General features: G+C 41.4%; 1 protein-coding gene across 1 annotated transcript in view; it reads left to right on the top strand.

The window, feature by feature from the left end:
• The first annotated feature begins 5291 nt into the window (after positions 1-5291).
• Positions 5292-19674, top strand: part of LOC143890034 (Pentatricopeptide repeat (PPR) superfamily protein) — a 98525-nt gene continuing 84142 nt past the window's right edge. The window contains exon 1 of the mRNA XM_077394548.1: positions 5292-5655. The gene's annotated coding sequence lies outside the window, so the exon portion shown is untranslated. The remainder of the gene's footprint in view (positions 5656-19674) is intronic.

Below are 19674 nucleotides of genomic sequence, written 5' to 3'. Positions count from 1 at the left end.
TCATGGTGTGCTGCCATGGCCAATGAGTTTAATGCTTTGCTCCACAATGGTACTTGGGAACTTGTTACACGAAATCCTTTGAAAAATATCGTTGGGTGCAAATGGGTGTATCGGATCAAACGGAAGGCTGATTCGTCTATTGAACGCTATAAGGCTCGACTTGTAGCAAAGGGCTTTCATCAACAAGCAGGGATTGACTATGATGAGACGTTTAACCCAGTGGTCAAACCAACAACTATACGCATTATCTTTTCACTTGTGCTTACCTATGGATGGCCCCTTCGTCAATTGGATGTTCACAATGCATTACTCAATGGTCTTCTCTCTGAGGAAGTGTACATGGCCCAACCTCCTGGTTTCAAGATGCTCATCATCCTCTGCATGTTTGTCGACTTCGAAAGGTGATCTATGGCCTCAAGCAGGCCCTCGTGCCTGGTTCACACGTCTCAGCCACTTTCTCTACCAGCATGGCTTTGTCGGTTCTCGTTCCGACACCTCACTCTTTATTTATCGTCGTCCGGGTGTAATTATGCTTCTTTTAGTCTACGTGAATGACATTATTCTCACTGGCAACAAGGGGACTGCCATCTCTCACTTGGTCGCAAAGCTTCACTATGAATTTTCTATCAAGGACCTTGGACCGCCCCAATTTTTCCTTGGTATTGAGGTCACACCATCTGTCGATGGTTTATTACTTTCCCAGCGTAAGTATATTATCAACCTTCTTATTCGCACAAAGATGGATGGGGCCAAGCCTTGCTCCACTCCTATGGCCTCATCTCTCAGCCTCTCTCGCTTCACCGGCACTGCCCTCTCAGATGCTCGAGAATACCGTAGCACCGTTGGAGCCTTGCAGTACTTATCGCTTACAAGACCAGACATTTCTTTCACCATCAACAAAGTTTGCCAATTTCTACATTGGTCAACATCTGATCATTGGGCAGCTGTTAAACGGATCTTACGGTATCTCAAGGGAACTACTCACCTTGGTCTTCACCTTCGGCACCTTCCTCGCTGACCCTGAGTGCCTACTCGGATGCCGATTGGGCAGGCTGTCCTGATGATAGGAGATCCACTGGCGGGTTCCGTGTATTTCTCAGTCCAAACCTTATTTCTTGGAGTTCTAAAAAGCAAGCTACGATTGCATGATCCAGTACTGAATCAGAATATAAAGGCCTTGCCAACATCGCTGCAGAACTTGCTTGGCTTCAGTCTCTTTTGTCTGAATTGGGGATTTCATTACCTCGAGAACCTTTTCTTTGGTGTGACAATATTGGCTCTATTTATCTCACTGCCAACCCCATCTTTCATGCACAAACCAAACATATTGAAATTGATTTTCATTTTGTTCGTGAACGAGTGGCTAAAAGCCTTCTGCATATGCATTTTTGCCAAGCTCTGAGCAGATTACTGACATACTCACCAAGCCTCTTGGTTCTAAGCCATTTCTCTTTTTACGGACCAAACTGACGCTCCACTTTATGCCATTCGGTTTGCGGGGGGATGTTAAAGATAGCATGTTACGGATGGCAATACCCAACAAAGGAAAGACAGCATCACATGAGACTCCCATACGGCAATCCAATATGGAAAATCTCTCCCTTAGGCATATCACTAATCTTGTGTATATCAATTAGGATTGTAATATTATCAACTAGGATAGTTGCCAACCTTGTAATATTACCAGTTAGCATTCTTCCTTTTCTTGGCATATTGCCTAGCTTTGTACACAAACACTAATAAATATATATCTCCCATGCTCAACTTTAGCATCAAGGAGTTTTCTTCTTGCAAAGTATCAGTGAGTTTTCAGTGTTGACGTCCATCTGTCAGATCTCATAATCGTAGTGCGCAGAGATGGCCTATAAAATCCTAATGGACTTCAGCATAGCTAGTTGTGAGAAGGTTTCCTCATAGTCAATACCAGCCTTTAGACTATAGCCCTTCGCCACTAGTCGTACCTTATAGGTCTCCACCTTTCCGTCAGGGCCCTTCTTTGTCTTGAAGATCCATTTGCATCCCATGGGCTTAATGCCCTCTAGTGGATCGACTAGAGTCCATAGCCCATTAGAATACATAGAGTGCATTTCAGATTTCATCGCAACCATCCATTTACCCACATTGATATCTAACTTTTTTGCCTCCTTGTAGTTAAGGGGATTGGTCTCAACCCTGTTCGAGACCATACTGTATGCCTCTCCCAAATAGACAAGACTATCATGCAGCCTTATCCTACCTAGTACTATGTCGGAGTTTCAGAATATGTGTAGTGGGTATCTACGCAATGCTTAATATCACTCAACTAGAGTCTCAGGTATATCTCTCTTGCCTGCATTTTGGATGAATTGTTCCTCTAAAATATGGCATTTTGGCTCACAAATTTTTTTTCTCTCCAAGGTAATAAAACCAATAGCCCTTTTTTTCCTTGAGATATCCAATGAAGAAACATCTTGAGGTCCTTGTCTCTAACTTATCAGCACCTAGCCTTTTCACATGGGCGGGAAAACCCCACACCCTCATATGATTCAATAAGGGTTTCCTACCCATCCATATCTCATACTGATTCCGTGGTACTGACTTAGTCAGGACTCGGTTGAGGACATAGAGCCTGGTTTCTAAAATGAAACCCTAAAGAAACAATGGTCCATTGGCGAAACTAATTATAGATCAGACCAATGCAAACAAAGTCTGATTCCTCCTCTCTGCTACACCATTCAAATATGGCGTTGCATGTGGAGTCCACTGAGAGACAATTCCACTGAACTTTAGTTTATTCCCTAACTCATTTGATAGGTACTCTCTCCACCATTGTCGGAGCGAAGAGCTTTAATTTTCTTACTCTACCGTTGTAGGTGCCGTACCGTACATTTTGAAAAATATGGGTATATACGACAACCCATCATATGATTTCTCAGCCCAATATAGCTGGGCCTAATAACACCCATCAAGCGGGCATGACCCTAGTTCGGTCTTTTTCAATTTCCCCATTCCTTACATTGTGGCTATAGGGAAAAAGATGAATTTCTCCTTTAATTGATGGGCTTTCTTTTCTGTTAATCTTAAAATTGTAGAAAAAGAAAGGCAAGTCCTCTAACAATGAATATGCCACAAGAACGAAAGTAGTAATAAACCAAAATTCATCCTTCTCGCTAACCACTCTGTAATAGTACTGGCATGGTGACCAACCTTGGAATGATCATTTCTTCTCATTCTTCAATCTTCCTCACTAAATACCCACATAACCCATCTCATTGTTCTACATGGAACCTTCCACACTATCTAGACCCCAAATCTTTCTTTGTATTATCCATTTCATTTTCCTTTGGATAACCAATTCTATCCCTTAGTGGCCGCTGTGGACCCTGATCCGAGGATGATGAGGAAACGACTCCCTACATCCTCTAGATCTCCACATGAATGAGAGCTCTACCAAGGAACTCTCGAAACAGATGCCACCCTCATATCAAAGTATGAGTGGCGATATAAACTAGATACCTCTTGATCTAAGGATAAATCCCCAAACCAGGACGTACCTAAAATAACTCAGAGTCGCCATCCATGGATAGGCCATGGAACCCCAAAATCAAATCCTCTGTGCAATGGATAATCAGAAATATATATGGGCTCATGCCTGATTACGAATGGAGAAGGTCTGAAGAGCACCCCCAATTCGTCCGAGTGCAAGCACTTGGTCTCTTATGCCATTTTCATTAACTCCAAAGAATTTTGGGCAAAATCATATTAAATGGGAACAAAATATCCCCCGAAAGACGTCTACATAATCATGCATGACCAGGGGATGAAATAATGAGCACACACCAAATAAATGGAAGAAGTGTCGCCTAGTCACAACTAGGTTATGAGTGACATGCCTAATTGGTGTCTAAGTTCTGGTGGACAAACACATGCATGCTACAGCTAAAGGTATAAAGTCTGTACAAGAAAGTAAGAAAATAAAACAAAACGTACAATATGATAACACAACAAATCCTAAACTCTAAACGATTTAGCCCGAGTCCTGTAGACACCCTCATTTTGCTACACTTTAACCAACAATAGCATAATATATTGATCTGTGGAATTTCATTGGTAAAGTATGCATCCTCAAATTTTCTAAAAACCGAAATGATAAAGAGATGTACCTGGTGAGATGATTAGATCCGAAAAATTGAAAAATATCCTGATTGGTGAATTTACTGTGTTAAATCCATGTGAGAGCCCCTCTATCATGAATTTATTTGTTTTAGGTCATTAATATCTCGATCTGACTTTACGGATCATCAATCGGGACAAAATAAGCTAGGGTCACTTCACAGCCCGGGACCTGATTCCATTCCGAGACCCGATTTCCGTAAATCGTTAGATCAAGGGCAGATCTTAACCTGGGTGTCTTTCCTTACTAAGAATTTGTGATCATTTAGTCAAAATAGGATCGATCAAGGTTAATCTCAAATTCAGATTAAACATTGTGTCACTTAATTAAGCAAAAACCCAGTGAAAAGTCACGGATCAAGGCGGGACAAGAGAGATCCGTCGAAATTGTCCCGTTAAATCATCAATATCAAAACTTTCTAATGTCTCAACTATTGTCAATATCATGGTTTAATAGTTTTAACCGTTGGCCCAAATTTGATCGAATCAGTTAGTTCGTTCGGACCACCAATTTGCTCGATCTTTGAAAAAATGATCTACCGACGGAGATCGAAGGCTCGCATTGGTCGAAAATTCTGAAAACAGTTTTCTATGGCAATATTGGGCTTAAATGAACGAGAAAAAATCAGGGATTCCAAAGGCGAAAGAATTATCGGAGTCGGATGCCAAAATCTCCGGAAAACGATATTTTTCCGTTTTCGAGAGAGTTCTCTTTCCTCACCCTCTCTCTGCTCTCACCACACGTTTTCCCAAGCTTGGGAAAACGTGGCTTGTTTCCTCCTCCCCTATTGCTTAGAGATTTGAAATGATTTTGGGCTAATTTTACAAACTTTGGAAAAGAGGCATGTGTTTCAAGCTTATTGGTCAAAAGGATTGCCTAAAACTAAAAGAGGCAAGTCTCATATTCTAATTGAGTAGGGAATCATGACAAAGTTCCAGCATGCACTCCTCTTTTGGACGTTTCTAATTGTTCTTGATTTAATTCTTTATTTGCAAAATTTTGTTGGGACACTTGGCCTCATCTTATTTACTTCCCTTTGCTTCCTAATTTATGCAAACAATCTCCACCACACAAGCTCCTTCTATTATAGAAGGGGATGTATTTTGGGCATCTAACCCATACGTTTCACAAGTTTGGGAAAGGAATTCTCTAGATACTTTGATCTCATCCCTTTAATCCTTTCTAAATTGCCATCTTTTTAATCTCAACCATTGCTCCAACATAGCAACTCAAGGTAACCTTCACCTATAAATACCCCCTTTATTGCTCCATCTAAAAGGAGAAAAGGAGAGAAAAAAAAAGAAAAACATTCGTTCACCCTCTCCATTGCCGAAACCCATCAGCCTTCTCCATTCTTCAATTGCTCGATACTTCGTTTTGGCCATTTCGATTATTATCTCAAATTGGAAATCAATATCAACAAAGGAATCTACTCATTATTGGTGGGATATCATTAAAGGGATCCAAGGCAACAAAGGTTCGACATCAACCTCCGGAAAGAGGTAGGCCAATTTACATGTATTTTTCAAGTTATCATACTGAAATTTACATTTTTTCTTTTTCTTTGCATATCTTTTCTTTTCTCTTGTTGTTCCCGATCCCTCTCTACTCTAAATCCGCATTCGGATATCCCTAAGCTGCACCATAAAGCCGCACTCCAATCCATGCCCTAAGTCACACCCCTAAGCCGCACCCCTAACCTAACCTAAGCCACACCCTTAAGCTGCACCCCAACCCATGTCCTAAGCCGTACCCAAAACCTGCGGCCTGCTTGGCCTTGACCCAAAACCCCGGCTCATTCGGCAACCTAACTCAAGCCTACCCATGTCCAACCCGAGTCAAACCGGATCCAACCCGGACCTAACCCATGTCCAACCCGAGTCAAACCGGATCCAACCTAACTAAACCCGAACCCGAATCATGACCACACCCCATACCACTCAGCCATAAACCAACCCAAAACAGCCCCTCCCTTGTTTTACCGACCAAAACAGCCTCTCTTGTCCCTTGTTTTATCAGCCCAAACAGCTCACTGGATTTTGGATTCCATCCCCAAACAGCCCACTGGGTTTTAGAATCCATCTCCCAAACAGCCCTCTGGATTTTGGAATCCATCCCCAAACAGCCCACTGGATTTTAGAATCCATCTCCCAAACAGCCCACTGGATTTTGGAATCCATCTCCCAAACAGCCTATTGGATTTTAAGATCCATCCCCAAACAACTACTAGAATATAAAATCCAACCAAAACTTACCCTCACCTCCAGTCTAATCTGACCCCAAGCCATATCCGATTCCAAACCCCACCCAACCTAACCAAACCCAACCCAACCGACCCCTAACCCAAATCCAACCCGCCTTACCCAAGTTCAACCCGAGTCGATCCGAGTCAAACCGAGTCAGCCCAGTCCAAAAGCCGAGTCAACTTGACCCAACCCGTGTCAACCCGGGTCCAGCCCAAGCTAACCCGAGCTCAATCCGAGTCGACCCGAATCAGCCCAAGCCAACCCAAGTCGACCCAGGTTCAACCCGGACCAACCCGGTCCAGCTCAATCCGATCGGTCCACCCCGGACCTAACCCGAACCCAAGTTGACCCAAACCTCTCGGCCTACTTGGCTGTAACCCAAACTCGCAGCCTACATAACCTTAATCCAAACCCCCATCCCATTAGGCTCAATCCGATTAGACCTGAACCCATGGCCAACTTGGCCTTGACCCAAACCCAAGCCCTTCTGGTTTTGACCCAAACCCGATGGCTCCCTTGGCCTTAACCCCATCCTATTCGGCCTTGCCCAATACCCTGAGCCCAACCCAAGCTGCGCCCAAGCCCAATGTAAGCCGCATCCCTAGCCGCACCCAAGCCCAACCCAAGCTAGTTGCACCTCTCCATGCTTCCCATCCCAAGCGTGTAACCCATTCGGCCACAATACCTCTCCTCCTCCTAATTCATTCATACCCCATCAGACCTCATAGTTATACCCTCTTGATGCCCATCACCATAGCCCATATCCATACCCCATATCACAACCCCTATACACTGTCTTATTGCAACAGCATACCCGAACCCATATTAGATCTCAACACCCATATATCTATCTAATCACCATACATCCCATGTTCAGATTACCCATCCATAACCCATACCCATCTGACCACTTACACAGTGAATAGTGCAGGAAAAACTGAGCTCGTAGTGAAACCTGTGTCAAAACAGGGCAGAATTATGGGTTGAAAGGAGCAGGAATTACTTGTTGAAATTATGCCAAAACATGAGCCAAATCATTGGCTAAAGTGTGCTAAGTATGGAGCAAAAATCATGGGCTGAATTGTGCTTGTACCACCACATACTAGCATTCACGTATTTATAAGCACTCTCTCATATATTTACTCATATTCACACATAGTTGCACAAATACACATTGACTGACACATACACCTATGTATAAATAACACACACACAACCACATACACATGCACAGCCATACCCACATCTAGTCACATATATAGACATGTGTACATATATGTGCTCACATATGAACGTATATACATAAACATCATCACATAAACACATACAGCCATACATGTTTACAAACCCATACACACACATATATACATTAACAAATTCACAGACATATACACTATCGTGACCTTGTTTCTACTGAAATTACCCCTTGAACAATGGGTGAAGTGCATACCAAAATTCTATTTTAAATTCTTCAGCTAGAACAAAGTCTTTGCAATAACAAAGAATCCAAATGAATTTTACACTGGGACAACTAGAGCTAAACAAGTAGAATAACACTATGCAATCTCTTAAGCAGGATTAGAACTAGAATAAAAATAAAATATTATATTAGCATGGTTACCAGGCCACAAACGTATTGACTGAATTTTAAACCTTCACCAATGTAACATGCATTTATAACATCATATGAACATTATCACTATTTCTATTTAAAATCACTTGATGTGAAGAAAACATTTAAAACCATGTTTCACAAATCAGGTACTTTCCAATCAACTCACCTTCATTTATTCCATGGAAATAACCTTCAAATATATCGACCCTCCCTAACCATGAGTATCCAACTGAACCAAATGATGCCAAACCAGGGTTGAAACATGGGCTAAATCTTGTATAAAATTAGGACTAAATCATGGACCTGTACTGTGCCAACAGGAATTTGTAACCTAGGCTAAATTGCGCCAAAAATTGAGATTAAAACATGGGTTGTGCTATGATAGCGGGGATCTGAACCATAAACTTTAAACGCACATCTGTATACATAGACATACTTATATAAGCAGAGACATGCACATGCAGTAATCACAACTCTACACATATATATACGTACATGCATACATGCACATGCAATAATCACAACTCTACACATATATACGTACATGCATACATGCACAGCCACTTATGCACATATACACCTACAAAACAATAGCTTACCCATGCTCGAAGACACAAGGATTCATTGAAAAATGCACAAGCTGTTCTTTTCAAAGACATATTACATGCATCAATTGATGTAAGGAACTAAAGCCAACATGCACATTAGCATTCCATGTTCCAACTAAAGCCAACTAGATCAAATACGTTTGTGGAGTGTCTTAGACATATTACATGCAATAATCACAACTAAAGCCAACTAGATCAAATACATTTGTGGAGTGTCTTAGATTATTCAACAAATAGCGGCTGAGCCCCAAAGTATCAGTACACATCCAATTCCAACAAGCAAAGAACAACACATGTGCTGCCCTATGGATGGGAACCTTTTGTTCCATTAATAAGTAACTAAAATCCACATAATGAGTCTCCATAGCACCCAAGCCATATGAACTAATTTATATGCATTGTGAAGCTAGCAAGATCCAAGAAAATGACACAAAGTACAAATTATCCATTTGATTCAAATCCTGGTTTTGGCCTTATAGAATGGCTTCAGTTTAATGTGCAATACAAGCAAATTAATTTTTTTTTCTTGACTAAAGCCAAATACTTAATAAAATAATGAAAAACATAACATTAACTATCTCATTTTAAACAGTGAAATAAGAGAGAAAATAATTTGAAAAATCATCAATAGAATCAGATCGATAAAGCCTCATTTATCCAAAGCAAAATTACTCGTGGATCTTTCATTTGCACACTTATAAATAACTAATTTTCATCAACCAAGGCAAACAAAAAAGCACATCTTACATGCTCATAATGATATATCCTCATCAATCAAAACAAAAGAATGCATGAAAACCCTGTACACATACTCAAAACAGCAGGTCTTTGCAGATCAAAGTAAAATTAACGCATAAACCTGTCATTCACACACTTCAAAATGATTGATCTTCATCAATCCTAACAAAATAACACAGAGAATTCTCATTTAAAAGATCACATCATCAGCACCCAATCAATTGACAATTAAAACAACTACTCACTAATGAGATGAGACTTACCTGAATTTTGGCAAAGATAATTGAAAATTTTTTCAAAGATGATTCACTTTACTTCTCAACAACCAGATCCAAGAGAAAACACCTTGATCTAAGTATAAATTGCAGCAATCAAGCTGAAGACCTTCAAATTCAGAGATTAAGTTCTTGGATCTAGGATTTCGATTGAGGAATGAGATGTAAATGATGAAGAAAGTTCAAATCTGAGGTTCGAAGATTTAGAACTAGGGTTTCTAGGTAAAGAAGACAGTATATAGCAAGATAATGATGATTAGCCGGAGTTGATGCTGGAGATGAGTAGCTTGGCCGTATTTAAGGTGAAAAGTAAAAAGAAATAAGGGTTTGGGCTAGATCTATGAAGAAGCTTGCTAGAAAAGATAAAAACAAGGCTAGATCTAGGGTTTACTGCAAGTAAAAGCTTGAATCCTAAATTTGCAAGGTTAGATCTACGATCTAGAAGTAGACTTAGGGTTTCTACCAATGAACATGAGAACAGAAATATCACCGGAAGTAGATCGGAATCTGACCAGAAATGATGGATATTGCCGGTGTTGGGGTGTTCGGATCTGAGAAATGGTGGTGAAATTGGTGGTGGAGAAGGAGGTTGGACGGAGGAAGGAGAGGTTGTGGTGGCTGAGAAGTGATGGTGGAGGTGATGAAATGGGTTTGGATCTAGGGAAGAAACAAAGAAGATATCACGACCGGATTTCGGTCGGAATATGACCGGAGCTTTGGGGAAGACGATCGGAAAATGAGGAATGAGGGTAAGGTTTTGAGCTCTGGTTTTTTTTTCTCTCCTCTCTCTCTCTCTCTCTCTCTCTCTCTCTGTGTGTGGGACCCGATCCCGCGAGAGGGTCTCGAGCGCGCGAGGCGTGACACTCTCTCTTGGTCTCTCGTACCCACGCGAATGGCGTGTGCTTTTTATTATTGATTTTAATTACCCAACCAAGCCATAGGGTGCAAACAAACGTGCAACCCAGTACCCATAAGGGCAGGGGTAAGCCACCGAGCCTAGCAAGGTGTGATTTAATTCATCTTTTTCATGAACTTGGGATCACTAAGGCAATCTGAATTCCACGCAAAAGAGAATGACAGAGTCGCCACCTAGATGAGGGATCTAGGACCCATAATTGATAAGAAATCTAGACTCGTTACCTGGTTACGAGAATGGAAGGTATGGGGAGTTACCACCACATGCACCATTCCTGCCCGATAATCGGTCTTCAATTCCAAAAGTTAACTCTTTTGAATTTCTTTTAAATGGCTCATTTAACTCTATATTAATGTGCGAACTACGTGACATGCATCCTAAGATCTAATTTGAATGTAATTCCTAAATGTGTATCTTGATTTTCTTAATTTGTTTGAATTCAATCTAAGTGAAAGTTCTCCTAAAATTCTAATTTCATAAAAAGTCCTACGTGATTTAATTAGTTTTAATTTAAGGATTAATATACAAAACCCCACCACTTATGTGTGGAGCCGACTCGGGCTTGGTATGCCACTCAAGTATCCAAGTTGCCTACGTATCCCAGCCTCACTAGAATCAGAGTCGATCGTAATTCGGTGCACCTGAACTAAGCTACTTATGCCTAACTCATCTAGGACACCGATCTAGACTGGATTTACTGGATTTATTATTTTAACAGTTTAAGAGAAATTATTTAGTTCAAGTTGAAGATTTTATTATCCTAGGACTTCATCTAAGATGCTATATGGTCCTATCTAAGTGCAAGACACCCCTTAGACTAATGCAGGTGAACCTACATCCTAGGTAACTAGGCCTGTCCTGTGAGAAAAGTGAGGTGACTAGTGTAACTAGATCTATGGCACGGTTGCTATTCATAGCAAACGGCCGTGATGAGGCTGGACTCCTAACTCTAGGACATCCTAAAACATAGGACACGACGTGACGTAAGTGTTCCTAAGGGACTCTAAAGGTCCTTACGAAGAGATACCGTTATTCAATGGTTCCAAAAGCACTGATCAAATGATCTTAATTTATTAAGTAAATAATTTTCAATTTTTTAAAGATTTTCGATTCCTAACATCTAAGGAATACCAAAGGCTCTATGGTTGGCAAATTTCAGCCTTAAGTTGCATCCATGGAAGGGCATCATGCTCTCAATCCTTGTATAATTTAACACATAAATTATAGTCTATTATTGCCTGGCATGATTCTCAGGATTTCCGTGGACAGTGGACCTCGGAGCCAACAACATACTGTAATTTACATGCTCAAATTATGCAGGAACGATCACAATTAGTATACAATTATGAATGCGATCTTGGCCGTTAAACTATCGCAGTATAGCTAATTTACAAAGGAAATCAATGATTCCTAAGGTTTCTAAGGGCTACTAAGGGATTCTGAATCCAAAGCTCTCAGGAATTTTGAGTTCTTTCTTGGTTTGTTGAATCTTTTAGAGTTTTCTTAAAGCTTTTAATTATCTTGAGACCTTTAATGTGTGCGGTGTCTTTTAAGTTGCTTGGTTAGAAGTTTTTAGTTTCACTTGAGATTTTTAGTGGTCTTTTGGTTAATGGCTTTTAATGGATTTAGACCAATGGTTTTTAAGTGGGTAAATTTTGGATCAGTGACTTTTATATTTTGGTTTAGAGAATGACATTAACACAACCATGTTTTGACAATTGCACAAATTCGACAAAATCTTAACCATTTAAAGATTTAGCAAATGCAGCCTACTAAAACTGACATAACGCTTTAACCACTTTGCCAAATTTAACGTACAAATATGCGTTGGAAAGATATTTCAAAGGGCTTCAACTTTGTAGTTTACCATTTTCTGTGAATTGGTGGTTGAGTGGTTTGAAATTGTGTAGTAAACAAAATGACAGCAACATTAAACTGGAAATGCCTAAAGGTGTGCTGCAGCCATTTTGGCCATAACTTGTTAACCGCTCGTCCTCTGATCAAGCACGAATACTCCTTGGAAACGGCACAAAAATATCTACGACTTTGTAGTTAACCATTTTCCACGATTCTGCTGTTTAGAGGTCGAAAAAATCAGTTTAAAGATGAGCAGTTAGCACTATGACGGAATAATATTGGCACCCCCACGTTTTATTTTCTTGTCTTTTAATAATTAATGGCCTGTGATTATTACATTCTAATGAGCTGTTTGGTAATAGATTTTGTGATTCGAGTGGCTTGTGTGCATTTAATATCAAGTGGGGTTGTGTTACGGTGGATGTTAATTGACATGGGTTTCATGGTATTATTAAGTTGGCTTCAAAAGTGGGTTTTTGTTAATAATTCAAAAAAGGGGGCTGCAGATATCAAATGGAATTGGGCTTTATTTATCAATTTACATGGGGCTGTCGTTACCAAAATGGAAGGAGCTGTTGATATCAATTGGGCAATGGGGCTTGTTGAATCAAAGTGGGTCATATTGAAATAGGCTCGTCTTTGCGGAAACGAGATGGTTTTGATCTGTGAAGATTGATTCTGCCCAAAAGGAGCTCGAAAATCTGTAGAGCTTCGGATTCTAAATTGATCCTAATCAAGTTTTCCTAACGAGTTTCTAATTAGATTTAAGACATATAAAACAAAACTTGAATATTAAAGCATGCAAAGAACATATTATAAAGACCTACACAATGCATGGATAATAAATTAAAAAAAACCTAAACATGCAATCCTGAAAATATAAACATACCTTTTTTTAAAGAATCAACCACAAAGATGTTCTCCGCGTGAAACTAGGTTGCAAAGAGTTCCTCAATAGGATTCGGCCACAATCAAGCTTGCATCCAAAAGGAATTTGTCTCTAATTGCTTAATTAAATAAAATACTGCTGGGAAAAAGTCCTACAGTAAAGTGTCTAGCTGCCGGCCGAAATTGGATACAAGAAGGGGGGCTCGGCCAATGGAGTTCGTTCAATGAAGTCGTCCGGCAGTCGTCCGGCCAACTGGAATTTCTGCCCCTCGGAATTCAGAAACCAAAATTAAGATTTGGCCACAAGGTTTTAGGAGATGGTGGGTCGGCCACAATGCGTGGGTGATGTCCGAATGAATCTTTGTGGTAATGAAGGGATGAAGAATAGGGATATGGATGTTGTTGGTAATGAAGGGATGAAGAGATATGGATGTTGTTGGTAATGAAGGTAGAGGCTAGGTAAAGAGAGGAATGATAAACCAAGGATATGGAAGAGAGAGGGCTATTGGGTTCTGGAATGGGACAAGAGAGGCAGTGAGTATATCAATTTTGGATAGGAGAAAGAGAACAACCCTCAACGCCTTAACCGAATGCCTTAGGTCCTCCTCTTTTTTAATGAGAGTCCTCTTTTTTATATGCCTTTGATGAGAGAGAGAGAGAGAGAGAGAGAGAGAGCTCCAAAAAATTGTGTGATGGAAGAAAGTTGGACGTCCCTCTCTTCACCCTGCCTATGAGAAAGGGCCGTGTAGGTCCCTCTGGATGAGAGAGGGCTGCCCATATTAGAAGAGGAAGGGAATGCTCATTTAGCAAGAGAGAGGGCTGCCAATATTAGAAGAGGAAGGGAATGCTCATTTAGCAAGAGAGAGGGCTGCCCATATTAGAAGAGAAAGTTCAATACGTGACTCTTTTCTAAATATATCGAGGAGAGATAGACAAAGAGAAAGTACTTACTTTATTGACAATAAATAGAGGGTTGGAAATTTTTCCATATAGGGGTGGCAACGGGGCGGGTCGGGGCCGGATGTTGGGGTCCCCTTCCCCTTCCCCTCTGAGGGGAATTTTCCCCCTCCCCTTCCCCTTCCCCTCTGCGGGGATGGTGGGGAATCCCCCTACCCTCCCCGCGGGGAATATCTAATCCCCTTCCCCTTCCCCTTCCCCTCCCCGCATCCTTCGGGGACAAAATCCCCGCCCCGCCCCCTCTTTGGAACCTAATCAAACCAGCAAACAGAGCTTCTTTCTTCTACGTCCATTACAGACAATATTGTGATGAATGCTATGATTCTATTCATGTGATCAACAAACAGATGGACAAAATCAGAAATGCATGGATGAGACAACAAACATAAATAACAACAGGACCTCATCTTTCAGCAATTTTCTGCATAAATTATGGAATGATAAATAGGAAATGAGCACCAGGATTACCTTCATTAACAGACAGCCAATGTGCAAAAAGTAACTATTTCAGTAGTCACAATGAACTTTAAAAGTCCATAAGTGGGCGCTCACACACGCAAAATAATGTTCATTAGTTCATTCTGTATAGCATGTTAACCCCCAGATGAGCATGAGAAATGAGAATGGAGAAGAGAACAAAATCAACAAATGACTTATTTCTTTAACTGCAATTCAGTCTAATGCTGACATGAAACAAATTTCTAGTAGCTAAATTTTTCTTGTTGAAAATTAAAACCTGCAATCCAACCCTAAAATTTTGTTGGCACTACGATTTTTTGATAATTGCATACACTCAGCGTCTCAGGCTCTCAGCTTGTCTTTATTATTTCAACATTTGTGAAAAGGTTATTATAGTTCCCAAAATGCTCTCAGAAGCTAATTAAAAGGAAAAGACAAGCTAAGTTTATGTTTGGGGGAATCTTGTAGCCGATCCACAGAGTTTCTAGTAGTTTTCCTTAAAAAAAACACTTAAAAATTTACAAAAAAATGGCATTGATTAGCGGGGCGTAGCGGGGCGGGGCGGGGCGGGGCGGGGACAACTCCATCCCCTTCCCCTTCCCCTCCCCGCACCGGGGAATTTTTATAATCCCCTTCCCCTTTCAAATCGGGGAATCCCCTCCCCAAACGGGGCGGGGCGGGGCGGATCCCCGCTTTTTCGGGTGAAATTGCCAGCCCTATTTCCATACGTTGGCTGCTTGCCCTTTTAAAATCATGAGATAAGCTCCTCCTTTTTCCAAAGTGACCGATTGTCTTTTTTATGGAATTTGGGCCAACATGCTATTTATAATCCAATTCACCATGACAGTATTTATTTCAACTTGAAGAAGGAAACCAATAATTTTCTCCATTCTTGTAATAGGACCCACATAAAATAATCCAATTTTAAGAACGAGAGCTAGGTCCATTTCCAAGGTCAAGTCGGTTATTTTATTTTTATTTTTTTTATTATAAACTTCAAGCACGTATCATTGTCCTTGCCAAACACCCCTTAAGAAGTTGGACCTTGATTTAGAAAACAAATCCCAATTAGATTCGATTGCTCTTATATCATGATAAACACCAAGTGGGTCCCACTTGAAATCGAATGAATTTATGTTCCCCTCAAATTCCAAACATTTAGTGGACCCAGTTGAATGTGGCCAAATATTCCTACCCATTTAATCAAACTTTCCAAAAAAATATAATGGGTGCCATTTATATGGACGAATCACTTTTGGGACTAAAATTGAAAATGCCCTAGCAGCCCCCACTCCATAGGATGATCTAAACCGTTCATGTGAAAACCCCCAACATAAATTGGTTGCACCCCCTTAATCAATTCTATGGGCTGATCCAAACCTTCCGAACGATGGGTTGCATTGCGATTTGAATTGGTCATCCCTAACCCCTTCTGTAGAATGATCCTAGCTATCCGATTGTTGGGCCATAGTGTAATTGAGTTGAATCTCAAAAATTAATCCCCACTAGGTGATCTTTACCATCAATTTGATAATCCAAAGAGCAAGTAGATGGCACCCTAGAACCATTTTCATTGGATGATCCAAACCGTTCATTTGATGGGTGACAACTTGATGATCTTGACCGTTCAAATAACGGGTTGCAATGTGAACTAGTTGACCGCACCCCTTGAATCACTTTTATTGGATCAGAATAAGTTCAAAAACTCATTTTTTTCATTTTAAAACAATGTGGGGCATACCGACTTAATCCAAATCTAATCAAAACGTTCGATGCGGGCCCACCAAATAAGTTCAAATTCTCTCTTGTTTAGATTCTTGTGAATAATCCTTCTCAACACTTAGCGAAGAAAATGCATATCATGACAGAAACGACCGAAAACATTGAAGAAACATAAGAGAAGGACACGAAAAAGAAAAATACTAAAAAACCGATAGAAAAACACTAACATCTTCATTGATTAGAGCGGAGCAAAATGGGGATGTCTACACTCTCTGAGAAAATGAAAAATGAATCCCCTCCTTGATTTTTCGTTATTTTTTTTATATACCCATTTTTTAGGCCACTGATATCAGCACTACTCATGTTGATGGGCGCACCACCAGAAAGATGAGCGCGAACCGCGAAAAAACAATAGGCGCATGACACAATCGTGTCCTATTCGACCCCATATTTGACCTTGTCAGGATAATTTACCCCCTTTTGAACTTGCACGCGACGCTTGCCCCAGTTCGTTCACTGGGCAAACGCGCTCAGATCTCGACAAAATTTTGCAGGGACTCCGGTGGGAACTTGACCTAGCTTAGGATTAAATTTGGGATCTTAATTCATTGATTTGGTGGGGTCTCGCACAAACAGGGAGATATAGGGCTCGGTCAAAATGGGGTGTCTACAACCGCTTATAATTCCAAGGTTGATTCTGATCTTGAATAAATGTTCCGATGTACCCTCTTTCAATTAGTATTTCGATCTCTTGCTTGAGGTTCTAGCATCCATCGGTGTTATGGTCATGGTCTTGATGAAATTTGTAGTATCTGCTCATATCACGGCTTTTACCGCTAACTTTCATCTTTTTTGGAGACTTCATGATACCCTGGTCGGCAACCTCCATCACAACATTTGCCATGGAGGTGTTTAGTGGGTTGTACCTTTCGAACCTTCAAGGAGGGCTTCGATTGTTTGTTGGACCCTTATTATTTTGAAGAGCTTGCTTGCTCGATCTGGCACCTGATTTGGAGTCCTCTTGACCCTTCTGTTTTGCTTCGGATCGGCCAAGCTCGATTTCTTTCTCCATGGTCAGGGCTTCTTCATATTGCATGTATTTTTTGGCCTAATCCATTAGGTCTCTTAGAGTTATGACGGGATCCAAGGCTAAGGAGAGTGTAAGGTTGCGGTTCCAAATGCCCATCCTCATCATAGCCGTCAGAGCTACAGAGTGGTCGACCTCTAGAATTTGGGATGTCTCGGCATTAAAACGAATTGTGCATTCTCTCAGGGACTCACCTTTTCCATGGTTGATGGTCTTCAGGACGTCAAAGTTCTTGTGATGGGGGCTGTTGTTGACGAAGTGCGTGACAAACTCTCGGTCGAGCTCCTTAAAGGAAGAAATAGAGACCGGCTGGAGTGGTGAGTACTAGTTACTGACAAACTTTTTCAGTGTCGAGATGGACTTGCATATCACGACATCAGAGATGCCGAGGAAGACCATGGACCTCTTGAAGGTCCGGAGATGCTCCAATGGATTGGAGGTACGTTCATAGGAGTCGAGCTGTAACATCTTAAAGGTCGATGGAGTGGGTTCAACCATTATCTCCTGGGTGAACGGTGGATCACCCTTGGCTTCCCACTAGTCCAACAGGCGTTTTTCTTTCTTTTCATTGATATTTTGTCGCACCTCTTGGATCTGGTGTTGAAGGTCGACAATGGTAGGGTTTGCAGTCGCGGTGTGGTTTGACACAGTGGGCGGGTCAGGACTTGATATGGAGGCTGAGGAAGCATGGATCCTCGGTTTACTCAAGATCCTTGGATTTCTTCCACGAGGGGCCTAACCAATTTGCTCTGGTACAAATGGTATAACCTGCCCATCGTTTACTCACATTGCGGGCCACTTTTGTTGATATGGTGGCTTGGGTCACGGCAGAAATGGAGGTTCGTAGCATCGTGGACAATTCTGCTACTTGTTGAGACAAATCAAAGAGCTGGTCGAGTGTCGGTACAATGGAAGGTGGAGGAACCTAAGGTGGAGTGTCTACGGTTAGAGAATTTTGATTTTAGTTTGCAAGGAGGGCCCTCGTGGAGGAGGATCCTCTGCGGGTTTGGTTGTCCTAGTCATTATGCTATTCGGAAAAGAGGGTTCTTTCACTGAAAAGTAGACGTGTCCCATGGACGGTGCCAATCTTTTAGTGCCAAAATCTGCTTCAGCAAAAGAGGGTAGTACTTTGATTCATGCATGTCCTGCACTCAAAGAACACACGGTAGAGGTCCCAGAGTTTGGACTCCGGGAAGACCCTCTGACGCTCAAGTCAAAATCGGCATAAACAGGAGAATTCAAATAGCAAAGGAGTAGAGTAGCAATATGCCAGAGAGTGTGTCTAATTACCTTGAGCTTGGGCATCTTGTTATGGAGCCAGAATCCTAGGCAGTCTAGAAGACTTGCCTATCTTTGAGGCTTTCCTTATTGGCCGACTTCCCTAAGGAGTCAGTTTTATATTCATCTAGGAGATGTGGGACCCGATCTAGAAGGAGACAGGGGGATGAGACCCCGCAACCTCTCGATCTCCACATGAGTTGGAGAGCTCCGCAGTGGCTCTCTCAAAATAGTGCCCTCACAGCATGAGTTTATGGCGCGTGCGATACTAAGGCGGATGGCGGGATGAGACCCCGTGGCCTCTCGATCTCCGCATGAGTTGGAGAGCTCCCCAGTGGCTCTCTCAAATAGTGCCCTCACAGCATGAGTCTATGGCGTTCGATACCACTTGATTCGGAGAAAACTTGAAACCAAGTCGTACCTGACTATAACATCCTCACACAGATCCAAGGATCTGATGGGAAGCTAAAAAGGAAGAGTCGCCATCCAGGATTAGGTCTGGAACCCATAAATGTACTTTGTGTAATGGACAACCAGAAAAGGAAAAGGTTCGTGCCTGGTTACAAGTGGGGAAGTTGTTAGGCACCCCACTCGCCCGAGAAAACCCTGTCTCTAATGCCATTTTTATTATTTTTAAAGAATTTGGGCAAAAACATATAATGGGAATAGACATCCCTGAGAAGAACGACCTATCTAAAGCATGCATGGCCCGGGGATGGGCAATCGCATCCACAAGAGAAAGGGAAAAACATCCATGACCTGAGGAGAGTTGATATCAGTATCAGTTGACATTGGAATGAACACTAGAGTCCACCGTCTTCCCCTCTCAATATACAGGCCATATACATACTGAATATGAATCAAATATCCTCACA

Source organism: Tasmannia lanceolata, unplaced genomic scaffold (assembly GCF_043159265.1).
Source record: "Tasmannia lanceolata isolate RefF3 unplaced genomic scaffold, GAP_Taslan_0.1 ptg000013l, whole genome shotgun sequence".
Lineage (NCBI taxonomy): Eukaryota > Viridiplantae > Streptophyta > Magnoliopsida > Canellales > Winteraceae > Tasmannia > Tasmannia lanceolata.
This window is presented reverse-complemented; position numbering and strand designations above follow the sequence as displayed.